Raw genomic sequence first — 14033 nt, forward strand, 5'->3', positions numbered from 1 at the left:
ACATCAGAAATTTACTCTCTTACACTTCTGGAGGCCAGAAGTACAGAACCTTTATCACTACGCTGAAATCAAGGTGTTGGCAGGGTGACATTCCCTCTGGAGGCTCTAGGGGAGAATGCATTCCTTGCCTCTCTAGCTTTTGGTGGTTGCCAGCATTCCTTGGCTTCTGGCCACATCACTCCAATCTTTAAAAACCAGCATCTTTAAATCTCTCTCTGCTCTGTCTTTATATCACTTTTTCTTCTACATGTAGTTAAATCTCCTTCTTCTAAATATACATATAATTACATTTAAGGTCCACCTAATTAATTGAGGATGATCTCTCCATCTCAAGACCCTTAACTTTATCACATCTGTGAAGACCTTTTTGCTTATAAGGTAACATTTACAAGTTCCTGGATTTACAACCTGATATATTTGGGGAACCATTGTCAGCCTACCATAATAACCTAACACAGACTTCTAAAGGAAGATAAGGAATAGCCTGATTTTTTGACAATAACAGAGTTTTCATTTGAAATCTTCCTAGTGGAACCTCTTAGAAATGGGCAGAATGACTTAGTTTAACCCTTTGATGCTCTGCTTAAATGTTATTAGCCAATTAACTGTAAACACATTGTGAAATTATGCTCTTCAAACTTCTGTTCTTTGAAAAATTAACAGGTTGGGACTTCCCTGGTGGCGCAGTGGTTAAGAATCCACCTGCCAGTGCAGGGAACACAGGTTCCAGCCCTGTGTTCCCTGGGAAAATCCCACATGCTGTGGAGCAACTAAACCCGTGCACCACAACTACTGAGCCTGTGCACCACAGCTACTGAGCCTGCGCTCTAGAGCCCGTGAGCTACAACTATTGAGCCCGCGTGCCACAACTACTGAAACCAGAGCACCTAGAGCCTGTGCTCCACAACAAGAGAAGCCACTGCAATGAGGAGCCCACACACTGCAACGAAGAGTAGCCCCTGCTCACCGCACCTAGAGAAAGCCCGTGCGCAGCAATGAAGACCCAACACAGCCAAAAATAAATAAATAATAATAATAAAAAGAAGAATTTACAGGTTAAGTGGATATTCAATTGTAATAGGCTTTTATAATGCTTTTAAATGATTTAACATGCTGGGATAATGATCTCAGTTCAGAAACTGACTCTAGGAAATAATAACATGGTAACATGCTATTCACTTCCTTATTGATTATAGAAATTACAGTCCAACCAGCAGTCATTAATGCTGCAGAATGTAAGAGCAGTGCAAGTTAATTTTTTAAGTAAACTTTTTATTGAAGTATAACATGCATAGAGGAGACTGCAAAAATCATAAATGTGCAACTTGATGAATTTTCACAAAATCAGCAAACCCATGTAAACAGTACCCAGATAGGAATATAATATGACTAGAGGTCTAAGAGGTCTGCCTTGTGCCCCCTCCCAACCATTACACCCAACTCTGACTTCTGTTGCCACAGGGAAGTTTTACCTGTTTCTTGAAGCTTATGTAAGTAGAATCATGTAGTATGTCCTCTTTTGTGTCTAGCTTCTTTTGTTCAACATTTTGTGACTTTACCAATGTTTTTGCATATAGTGGTAGTTCTTTCATTTTTGTTAGTGTGTAATTTCTATTTGATAAATATACCACAATTTATTTTATTGATGAATGACATTTATGTTGTTTCCATTTGGGGCTATTACAAATAGTGCTTCTGTGAACATTCTTGTTAATTCTCTTTGGTATTCATATGTAAGGATATCTGTGGGTATATACCTAGAAGTGGAACTGCTGGGTCAAGGGGTGTAGTGTATATGATTTTAGTAGAGACTGTCAAATAGTTATATAGAGTTTGTACCATTTTAAACTGTCACCAGTAGTGCATGAGCATTCCTGTTGTTCCACAATCTCATCAGCATTTGATACTGTCAGTCTTTTTAATTTTAGCCAATCTGATGAGTAGGTTTTGATATCTCATTTGTCAGTTTGATTTGCATTTTTCTGATGACTAATGAAACTGACTACATCTTTATATCCATATAGGTTATTTAGATATATTCTTTTGTGAGTCATTTGTCCATATTTTTTCTATTGGGTTGTCTGTTTTTTATTTTTAGAAAAATTTATTTGTAGTTGGTGCAAGTTCTTTGTTGAATGGATGCATTGCCAATATCTTTTCCATTCTGTGACTTGCCTTTTTGTTTTTTTAGTTGTGTCTTTTAATGGCCAGAAGTTCTTTATTTCAATGTAGTTTAACTTATCAATCTTTTCTTTTATGATTAGCACATTTGTGTCCTGCTTAAGATATCTTTGCCTGCTCTGAGGTCATAAGTCATAAAGATATTTTCCAAATTTATCTTCTAGAAGCTTTATTTTTTTTAAGTTATTACTTTTTGATGTGGACCATTTTTAAAGTCTTTATTGAGTTTGTTACAATATTGCTTCTGGCTTTTTTATGTTTTGGTTTTTTGACCATGAGGCATGTGGAACCTTATCTCCCCGACCAAGAATCAAACACACAACCCCTGCGTTGGAAGGCAAAGTCCCATCCACTGGACCGCCAGGGAGGTCCCTAGAAGCTTTATTTTAAAATCACATTTATCTTTATAATTTATCTGGAATAAATGTTTGCATATGGTGTGAGGTAAGGACAAAATTCACTTTTCCGTATAGATATGCGTTATAATTTTGCGTTTTTCATAAGTCAAGTGGCCATATATGTGCAAGTTAATCTTGTTTTATAAAACATTTATTGAGCATGTAGTATGCACCAGGAATTGTGTTTGGTACTAATGATATAGATACAAATAATAGAGAGATTCCCTCCTGAAAATGCCCTTGAATGGGGAAGATAATAAGTGAGATGGTAATGAAAAATGCAGAAGAACTATATGTTGTGAGGAAAAGGAATGAACTCTTTGTGAGGAGATGAGGAAGCCTCTGCTAGAGAAAGCAACATTTGAATTGGATCTTTAAAAGTGAATAGGAGGTAGGAGGGCTTCCCTGGTGGCGCAGTGGTTTAGAGTCTGCCTGCCGATGCAGGGGACGCGGGTTCGTGCCCCGGTCCGGGAAGATCCCACATGCCGCGGAGCGGCTGTGCCCGTAAGCCATGGCCTCTGAGCCTGGGCGTCCGGAACCTGTGCTCTGCAACGGGAGAGGCCACAGCAGTGAGAGGCCCACATACCGCAAAAAAAAAAAAAAAAAAAAGAGTGGATGGGTATGAGGCTAGAACATTTTAGGAAGAGAGGACTGCGTGTGTAAAATTCAGTAATTATAAAGGAACACAGCATATTTATCAAACAGTGAGAAATTCAGTATGGCTGGAAGATAGACTGTGTTTGCTTGGCAGAGAGATGAGAAGGAGTAACAGGAGGGATGAGAAGCAAATGGAGATGAGGATGAGATTTGGGTTGGGCTTATCCCTAAGGAAACTGGCGAGAAGGAGAGTTTTCAAGCAGGGAGTGGTGTAATGACATTTGTTTTTTAGGAAGATGATCCTTAGGAGTTTGGAGGATAGATTAGTAGGTGGAAGGTTGGTAGATGGAAATCAGTTAAAAGAAATGAGACTTGGGCATGGTGTGGCAGTGGTGATGGTGAGATAGTGTTGGATGTGGAACTAGTCTGCTTATACCCAAGAGGACTTGGTGACCATGAATGATAGGCAGGTGTGACAGATGATTCCAAAATTTATAGTTTGAGAGACTGAGTGAATAGTTATGTTATCAACTGATATAGGAAATAAAAGAAGGAGAAGGTATGGTGGTAGCAAATAATAAATTAAAATTTGGACTTACTAGGTTTGAGATGTTGGTTAGTTAAGTAGTTGGAGATATGTAGGAAGAATTAAAGACGTGCGTGGAACTCAAAAGAGAGGTCAGGGCTTTAAATATATATTCAAGAACCAACAGCATATAGAAGATAGTTGAAGCCACAGGAATGGGTGAAATCATCCAGGGAGAGTAGGTAGAGAAAGAAGAGAATAAGTCCAAAGAATCAATTCAAAGTAACTTGAACACTTAAGAGAAGATAAAGTGAGCCTGTGAAGGTGAGAGTTTTCCACCACCCCTGTCTGTGGTTTCTAATTTTTCTACTGTAACATAATTTCTTGTGTAATATAAAGTAACACTGAAAGAGTACATAAAAACATATGATGAAAAGTAACAGTCTCTCTCCCTGCCCAGGTCCATTCCTCAAAACCAATATGTGTTTAATTCTATGTTTTGGTTGTTAAAAGTCTACATTTAAGTTCGAATAGTATGCTTGTTCCTCTGATTTTTTTTTTTTTTTTTTTTGCGGTACGCGGGCCTCTCACTGTTGTGGCCTCTCCTGTTGCAGAGCACAGGCTCTGGACGCGCAGGCTCAGTGGCCATGGCTCATGGGCCCAGACGCTCCGCGGCATGAACCCGTGTCCCCTGCATCGGCAGGCGGACTCTCAACCACTGCACCACCAGGGAAGCCCTGTTCCTCTGATTTTTTATTTACCTACTTTAGATCATGACTGTGTGCTATTTGGAAGTCTAATAAGATGGCCACTAAGATTCATTCCCTCCTTGTGGTGTGCATGCCCTATGTAATCTTCTCTCTTTGAGGGTTGGTGAGACCTGTGACTATTATGGGCCATAACTCTAATAATTAGGTTATTAATCAATTGACTTTTAGTTAATGCAATGGAGATTATCTTGGGTGGACCTGACCTATTCAGATGAGCCCTTAGTAGAGGGGTTGGGCCTTTCCAAAAAAGGTACTCCTACAGCCTTGAAGAGAAAGCTGCCATATTTTGAGAAAAGAGAGCCATATGGCTAGGACCTGAGGGTGGCTTCCAGTTCTGGAGGGTGATCCCTTCCTGACAGCAGCACGAAATCAGGGACTTCAGTCATATAACTACAAGGTGATGAATTCTGCCAACAATTAAAGAGCTTGGAAGAGAACTACAAGCCTCAGGTGTGACTGCAGCCTTGGCTGACAACTTGATTTCAGCTTGGTGAGATCCTGAGCAGAAGATCCAGCTAACCTGGACATTGACCCACAGAAAACTGTGAGATGATAAATTTGTTTTGTTTTATGCTGATAAACTCATAATAATTTGTTATGCAGAATTAGAAAACTAATCCAACTTTTAACTGCAAATAAGATAGATATAATTTATTTACTTTATCTCTACTTCTCATTATTTAAATATTACATTAATTTTAGTTTTTTAAGTACTTAATTTTGTTTGTTTAATTCCTTTTTTTTGCTCCTATTTCTTGTTCTTTTAAACTTTAGTTAGTATCTTGATTCCTATTAATGTGAAAGAAGGATATTAACAATTCTGCCCTTTTTTTCTGTTAATTTATACTTTTCACCTGGAGTGAGACATAGTGAGGCCTGCTGGTGGGAGGAGAAACCTGGCTTCAGTCTGGGGAAGCTGCACAATGATAAGAATATTGTGTAATAAAAACACAGGACCTGCTCAAGGTGAATTATTATTAGATAAAAGTCCATAAGCAATGTGAGTTAATTGAAATAGGGTGTATGCACTTGCAAATTGATAAAACTCAGCTGGACCTTTCAGGCATGCTCTGCCCTGCCTATGAAACCATCCCCTGAGATGCACAGGGAAGACAAGTAAAAGCTGCCAGGAAAAGGCTAAGGGAATTTAAGTCTAGGAGCTCTGCCTTGGAGGCTAAAGGATAATTTAAGTTTATCTGATGATGAGAGACTTAGTGGAGTGTAATTTAACACTGAAGATAAGCAACAGCTCCATCTAATTGGGAACCCCCAGCATAATTGGATTTTCTGTTCCTCTTCAATCTGCTTGAATTCTTTGCTGCTTAAAGAAGCCACATTTTACAGAGATCTTTGGAAGTGTGGTAATAATGTCCTGCAACACCACCCGCTATATATTCCAAGTCACGACCATGAAAAGTCTCCTCTATAACCAAAATTGTGTTCTCTGGGTTTGGTTTAGGTTGATTCTCAAAGTTGAAAAATAGTAAACAGTATTTACAATGATATGATAGTGTCACTGTTCTTGAGTTACAGGTAGAAGAAACCAACTTTAGTTAACTTAAGCAAAAGATTTTTTTTGGTGGGAGGATCTCAGGGAGTCTCTGGAATTGATGGAAAGTATAGAAAATCACGTTCAGAAACATTGTGCTATCACTAAAGCATTTAAATATATGGTAGATTTAAATCCTAGGATAGGGAATCTGATAGGTCCTACCTTCAGGCCCTGGGAGGTAGAATCTGAACTCTCAGAGGGACTGTTCAGGGACCTCTTTGACTTTCATCAAGGGTTGAGGGCAGGACACCTGGATTGCAGTTGCACCAAGACTGTACCCTATGAAAGAGAAAGAGTCAAATGGAGTAATTGTTGGGAAGGATACCTGGATGCCAGGCAGTGAGAAAAAAAAGTGCTGAGGATTACAGGCTGACTAGCATTTATAATCTGAGGGAAACCTGTATCCTTTTCAGGGCTACACCGGGCTAAACTGAAAAGGGATATGGGGGAAAAGCAGGGATGCCATTAAACATCAAGCTAGACTGAAAAAAAGCAATGTTCCCATTCACTAAGCTAGAACAAAAAAGTATCTCTAAATCTGGGAATTTAGACCTTTCTGTTTTAAAATATCCCAAGTAGTGAAGGGAGATGGAAGATTTCAAGTGTTTTTGCTTGCCTGCAAAGTTTTCTCCAACTTGTCTGATTAATTTCAGATTCAGTGTCCACAATATTATTAAAATATGATTTCTCTTAACTTGTGCCTACATAATAAATCTTGTCTATGATATTTTCTGCTTAACTTGTGCCTACATAATAAATCTTGTCTATGATATTTTCTATCTCCAATTAAATAAAGTGTGGGACGCATTCTGTTTTATTCCTGATTGCTCTCTGACCAGAAACCATGCAAAGGGCAGATTGCCCTAATTATTTGCCATTGTACTGTTCCTCCTAACTTTCTTGTACTTCTCTGTTTTAGGGTTTGCAGAAAGTGCTACTCGGATTGCAAAGTCCTTTTCTTCAAGTTACAAAATGTTCAGGAAACTACTTTCTGAATTTCTTAGAGCTGTCTTTTTGTTTTTTGTTTTTTTCAGACTAGTTTTTCCCTGGGACAATTAAAGCTGAGAATTGGTAATTATCTTGATACTTCAATAGGAAAGTCCTCTTGCCTCAGTTACATGAAAGTAGATTACTTCGCTGTAATTTGAATAGCTGTATTTGTTCTTCTCTTCACTCAGCCTGTCAGGCCTTTTACGTATGGTTCTTTTGAAGGAAGGTAGATACTGAAGAGGGCAGCTTCTTTTCAGAGATTGTGAACATCTAGTCAGGATGTAGTTGTGTTGTAAGACCTGAAAAATGATTACTATAAGGATAATGCAATTGACTTTTCTACCATCACTTTAAAAGTTAATTATCTGTCAATCCCAGTCTCCCAATTCCTCTCACCCCCCCTTTCCCCCTTGGTATCCATATACACTATTGATACTATGTACAGAATAGATAACTAATGAGAACATAATTTGTAGCACAGGGCACTCTGCTTAATGCACTGTGGTGACCTGAATGGGAAGGAAGTCCAAAATGGAGGGGATATATGTATATGTATGGCTGATTCATTTTGCTGTACAGTAGAAACTAACACAATATTATTGAAGCAACTATACTCCAATAAAAGTTAATTAAAAATTAATTATGTAGTCAACTACAATTTGAGAAAAGAAAGTATTGTCAAATTAGATTTTTCTTCCCATTAAAAAGTTGAGAACTTCCCTGGTGGTCCAGTGGTTAAGACTCTGCCTTCCAATGCAGGGGGCGCAGATTTGATCCCTGGTGGGGGAACTAAGATCTCACATGCCTTGTAGTGTGGCCAAAAATTAAAAAAAAAAAAAAATTGAAACATCTTCCAATTGCTCACAAAAAATAAAGCCTGTATGATTCCTTTAGGCACACATAAGCCTAGAGATGTAAGACTAAATATAGTTTCATCTCGCTGTGCTCATTTAAAAATAAGTAAAAGCTTAGTAAAGTTATATCTGATTACATGTTAGCATTCTTGGTTTTTCTGCTTTATAGTTCAATTTAAGGTGCCTATGTAGAAACTGTTTCAATGAGTTAAGGAAAAGAAAAAGTTCTCTTAGGGATAAGACAAGAGAATCTATTCCTTCTTTGGTAGGTTTCTCTCATTTTTTTGCCTTTCTCCTTCTAAGTCAATATTTTCTTTTCCCTTTAGAGAAAGCTGAAAGTCATCCTTGATTTTCCTTTCTGCCTCATCTTCCTCAGTGATCAACTCCTGTGTCATAAATATTTCTGGAATCCATCCCATTCTCTACTTTTCCACTGCCCAAGTTCAGACTTGCATTATCTCTTTTGGAGACAAGCATGACTGAAATTATTGTAGTCCGTTCTACTTTCTTTTAGTTGTTGTTTGCATGGAATATATATTTTACTCCTTCCACTTTCAGCTTATGTGTGTCCTTACATCTGAGTCTCTTGTAGTCAGTATATAATTGGACTCTTTTAAAAATCCATTCAGACAATCTATGTCATTTGATGGGAGTTTAAACCATTTGTATTTACATTAGTTACTGATGGGGAAGGACTTACTATTGCCAGTTTTGTTACTTGTGTTCTGTGTATCTTGTAGCTTTTTTGTCCCTCGTTTCCTTTCTTACTGTCTTCCTTTGTGTTCCATTGACTTTTTTTTTTAACATCTTTATTGGTGTATAATTGCTTTACAGTGGTGTGTTAGTTTCTGCTTTATAACGAAGTGAATCATCTATACCTATACATATATCCCCATATCTCTTCCTTCTTGCGTCTCCCTCCCTCCCACCCTCCCTATCCCAACCCTCTAGGTGGTCACAAAGCACCAAGCTGATCTTGCTGTGCTATGCGACTGCTTCCCACTAGCTATCGATTTTAGATTTGGTAGTGTATATATGTCCATGCCACTCTCTCACTTTGTCCCAGCTTACCTTTCCCCCTCCCCGTATCCTCAAGTTCATTCTCTAGTAGGTCTGCAACTTTATTCCTGTCCTACCGCTAGGTTCTTCATGACCATTTTCTTTTTCTTTTAGATTCCATATATATGTGTTAGCATACGTTATTTGTTTTTCTCTTTCTGACTTACTTCACTCTGTATGACAGACTCTAGGTCCATCCACCTCACTACAAATAACTCAATTTTGTTTCTTTTTTATGGCTGGGTAATATTCCATTGTATATATGTGCCACATCTTCTTTATCCATTCATCTGTCGATGGACACTTAGGTTGTCTCCATGTCCTGGCTATTGTAAATAGAGCTGCAATGAACATTGTGGTACATGACTCTTTTTGAATTATGGTTTTCTCAGGGTATATGCCCAGTAGTGGGATTGCTGGGTCGTATGATAGTTCTATTTTTAGTTTTTTAAGGAACCTCCATACTGTTCTCCATAGTAGCTGTATCAATTTACATTCCCACCAACAGTGCAAGAGGATTCCCTTTTTTCCACACCCTCTCCAGCATTTATTGTTTGCAGATTTTGACCATGGCCATTTTGACTGGTGTGAGGTGATACCTCGTTGTAGTTTTGATTTGCATTTCTCTAATGATTAAAGATGTTGAGCATTCTTTCATGTGTTTGTTGGCAATCTGTATATCTTCTTTGGAGAAATGTCTATTTAGGTATTCTGCCCATTTTTGGATTGGGTTGTTTGCTTTTTTGATATTGAACTGCATGAGGTGCTGGTAAATTTTGGAGATTAATCCTTTGTCAGTTGCTTCATTTGCAAATATTTTCTCCCATTCTGAGGGTTGTTGTTTCGTCTTGTTTATGGTTTCCTTTGCTGTGCAAAAGCTTTTCAGTTTCATTAGGTACCATTTGTTTATTTTTGTTTTTATTTCCATTTCTCTAGGAGGTGGGTCAAAAAAGAACTTGCTGTGATTGATGTCATAGAGTGTTCTGCCTATGTTATCCTCAAAGAGTTTTATACTGTCTGGCCTTACAGTTAGGTCTTTAATGCATTTTGAGTTTATTTCTGTGTATGGTGTTAGGGAGTGTTCTAATTTCATTCTTTTACATGTAGCTGTCCAGTTTTCCCAGCACCACTTATTGAAGAGGCTGTCTTTTCTCCATTGTATATTCCTGCCTCCTTTATCAAAAATAAGGTGACCATATGTGCATGGGTTTATCTCTGGGCTTTCTATCCTGTTCCATTGATCTAGATTTCTGTTTTTGTGTCAGTATCATATTGTCTTGATTACTGTAGCTTTGTAATATAGTCTGAAGTCTGGAAGCCTGATTCCTATAGCTTCGTTTTTCTTTCTCAAGATTGCTTTGGCTATTCGGGGTCTTTTGTGCTTCCATACAAATTGTGAAATTTTTTGTTCTAGTTCTCTGAAAAATGCCAGTGATATGTTGATAGGGATTACAATGAATCTGTAGATTGCTTTGGGTAGTATAGTCATTTTCACAATGTTGATTCTTCCAATGCAAGAACGTGGTATATCTCTGCATCTGTTTGTATCATCTTTAATTTCTTTCATCAATGTCTTATAGTTTTCTGCATACAGGTCTTTTTTCTCCTTAGGTAGGTTTATTCCTAGGTATTTCATTCTTTTTGTTGCAATGGTAAATGGGAGTGATTCCTTAAGTTCTCTTTCAGATTTTTTTGTCACTAGTGTATAGGAATGCAAGAGATTTCTGTGCATTTATTTTGTATCCTGCTACTTTACCAAATTCATTGATTAGCTCTAGTAGTTTTCTGGTAGCATCTTTAGGATTCTCTATGTATAGTATCATGTCATCTGCAAACAGTGACAAATTACTTCTTTTCTGATTTGGGTCCTTTTATTTCTTTTTCTTCTCTGATTGCTGTGACTAAAACTTCCAAAACAATGTTGAATAATAGTGGAGAGAGTGGGCAACCTTTTCTTGTTCCCGATCTTAGTGAAAATGGTTTCAGTTTTCCACCATTGAGGACGATGTTGGTTGTGCGTTTGTCATATATTACCTGTATTATGTTGAGGTAAGTGCCCTCTATGCCTGCTTTCTGGAGGGTTTTTATCATAAATCGGTGTTGAATTTTGTCAAAAGCTTTTTCTGCATCTATTGAGATGATCATATGGTTTTTATTCTTCAGTTTGTTAATATGGTGTATCACATTGATTGATTTGCGTATATTGAAGAATCCTTGCACTCCTGGGGTAAACCCTACTTGATCATGGTGTATGATCCTTTTAATGTTTTGTTGGATTCTGTTTGCTAGTATTTTGTTGAGGATTTTTGCAGCTATGTTCATCAGTGATATTGGCCTGTAGTTTTCTTTCTTTGTGACATCGTTGTCTGGTTTTGGTATCAGGGTGATGGTGAACTCATAGAATGAGTTTGGGAGTGTTCCTCCGTCTGCTATATTTTGGAAGAGTTTGAGAAGGATAGGTGTTAGCTCTTCTCTAAATGTTTGATAGAATTCACCTGTGAAGCCATCTGGTCCTGGGCTTTTGTTTGTTGGAAGAGTTTTAATCACAGTTTCAATTTCAGTGCTTGTGATTGGTCTGTTTATATTTTCTATTTCTTCCTGGTTCAGTCTCAGAAGGTTGTACTTTTCTAACAATTTTCCATTTCTTCCAGGTTGTCCATTTTATTGGAACATAGTTGCTTGTAGTAATCTCTCATGATCCTTTGTATTTCTGCAGTGTCAGTTGTTACTTCTCCTTTTTCATTTCTAATTCTATTGATTTGAGTCTTCTCCCTTTTTTTCTTGATGAGTCTGGCTAAAGGTTTATCAATTTTGTTTATCTTCTCAAAGAACCAACTTTTAGCTTTATTGATCTTTGCTATTGTTTCATTCATTTCTTTTTCATTAATTTCTGATCTGACCTTTATGATTTCTTTCCTTCTGCTAACTTTGGGGTTTTTTGTTCTTCTTTCTCTAAATCCTTTAGGTGTAAGGTTAGATTGTGTATTTGAGATTTTTCTTGTTTCTTAAGGTACGATTGTATTGCTATAAACTTCCCTGTTAGAACTGCTTTTCCTGCATCCCATAGGTTTTGGGTCCTCATGTTTTCATTGTCATTTGTTTCTAGGTATTTTTTGATTCCCTCTTTGATGTCTTCAGTGATCTCTTTGTTATTAAGTAATGTATTGTTTAGCCTCCATGTGTTTGTATTTTTTACAGATTTTTTCCTGTAGTTGATATGTAGTCTCATAATGTTGTGATCGGAAAAGATACTTTATACGATTTCAATTTTCTTAAATTTACAAAGGCTTGATTTCTGACTAAAGATATGATCTACCCTGGAGTATGTTCCATGAGCACTTGAGAAGAAAGTGTATTCTGTTGTTTGGGGATGTAATGTACTATAAATATCAATTAAGGCCATCTTGTTTAACGTATCATTTAAAGTTTGTGTTTCCTTATTTATTTTCATTTTGGATGATCTGTCCATTGGTGAAAGTGGGGTGTTAAAGTCTGCTACTATGATTGTGTTACTGTCGATTTCCCCTTTTATGGTTGTTAGCATTTGCCTTATGGAATGGGGTGCTCCTATGTTGGGTGCATAAATATTTACAATTGTTATATCTTCTTCTTGGATTGATCCCTTGATCATTATGTAGTGTCCTTCTTTGTCTCTTGTAGTAGTCTGTTTTAAAGCCTATTTTGTCTGATATGAGAACTGCTACTCCAGCTTTGTTTTTTTTGTGTGTGTGTGGTACGCGGGCCTCTCACTGCTGTGGCCCCTCCCATTGTGGAGCACAGGCTGTGGATGCACAGGCCCAGGGGCCACGGCTCACGGGCCCAGCTGCTCCGTGGCACGCGGGATCCTCCCGGACTGGGGCATGAACCCGCGTCCCCTGCATCGGCAGGCGGACCCTCAACCACTGCGCCACCAGGGAAGCCCTCCAGCTTTCTTTTGATTTCCATTTGCATGGAATATCTTTTTCCATCCCCTCACTTTTAGTCTCTATGTGTTGCTAGGTCTGAAGTGGGTCTCATGTAGACAGCATATATATGCATCTTGCTTTTGTATCCATTCAGCCAGTCTATGTCTTTTGGTTGGAGCATTTAATCCATTTACATTTAAGGTAATTATCAATATGTATGTTCCTATTACCATTTTCTTAATCGTTTTGGGTTTGTTATTGTAGGTCTTTTCCTTCTCTTGTGTTTCCTGCCTAGAGAAGTTGCTTTAGCATTTGTTGTAAAGCTGGTTTGGTGGTGCTGAGTTCTCTTAGCTTTTGCTTGTCTCTAAAGGTTTTAATTTCTCTGTCGAATCTGAATGAGATCCTTGCTGGATAGAGTAATTTTGGTTGTAGGCTTTTCCCTTTCGTCACTTTAAATATGTCCTGCCACTCCTTTCTGTCTTGCAGAGTTTCTGCTGAAAGATCAGCTGTTACCCTTATGGGGATTCCCTTGTATGTTATTTGTTGTTTTTCCCTTGCTGCTTTTAATAGTTTTTCTTTGTATTTAATTTTTGATAGTTTGATTAATATGTGTCTTGGCATGTTTTTCCTTGGATTTATCCTGTATGGGACTCTCTGTTCTTCCTGGACTTGATTAACTATTTCCTTTCCCATGTTAGGGAAGTTCTCAACTATAATCTCTTCAAATATTTTCTCAGTCCCTTTCTTTTTCTCTTCTCTTCTGGGACCCCTGTAATTCGAATGTTGGTGTGTTTAATGTTGTCCCAGAAGTCTCTGAGACTGTCCTCAATTCTTTTCATTATTTTTTCTTTATTCTGCTCTGCAGTAGTTATTTCCACTATTTTATCTTCCCAGTCCCTTATCTGTTCTTCTGCCTTAGTTATTCTGTTATTGATTCCTTCTAGAGATTTTTAATTTCATTTATTGTGTTGCTCATCATTGTTTGTTTGCTCTTTAGTTCTTCTAGGTCCTTGTTAAACGTTTCTTGTATTTTCTCATTTCTTGTATTTTCTACATTCTATTTCCAAGATTTTGGATCATCTTTACTATCATTACCCTGAATTCTTTTTCAGGTAGACTACCTATTTCCTCTTCATTTGTTTGGTCTGGTGGGTTTTTACCTTGCTCCTTCATCTGCTGTGTGTTTCTCTGTCTTCTCATT

The 14033-nt window shown here is 37.7% G+C and overlaps 1 long non-coding RNA gene across 1 annotated transcript in view; it reads left to right on the plus strand.

The window, feature by feature from the left end:
- LOC115803645 (uncharacterized) overlaps positions 1-12937 on the plus strand; it is a 66790-nt gene extending 53853 nt beyond the window's left edge. The window contains exon 3 of the long non-coding RNA XR_016392170.1: positions 1-12937. This exon is cut by the window's left edge and continues 19506 nt beyond it. This is a non-coding gene — a long non-coding RNA (uncharacterized LOC115803645).
- The last annotated feature ends 1096 nt before the right edge of the window (positions 12938-14033 follow it).

Source organism: Delphinapterus leucas, chromosome 2 (genome assembly GCF_059928025.1).
Source record: "Delphinapterus leucas isolate spDelLeu-1000000601 "Yukka" chromosome 2, BTC_Dleu_Yukka2, whole genome shotgun sequence".
NCBI classification, from domain to species: Eukaryota; Metazoa; Chordata; class Mammalia; order Artiodactyla; family Monodontidae; genus Delphinapterus; species Delphinapterus leucas.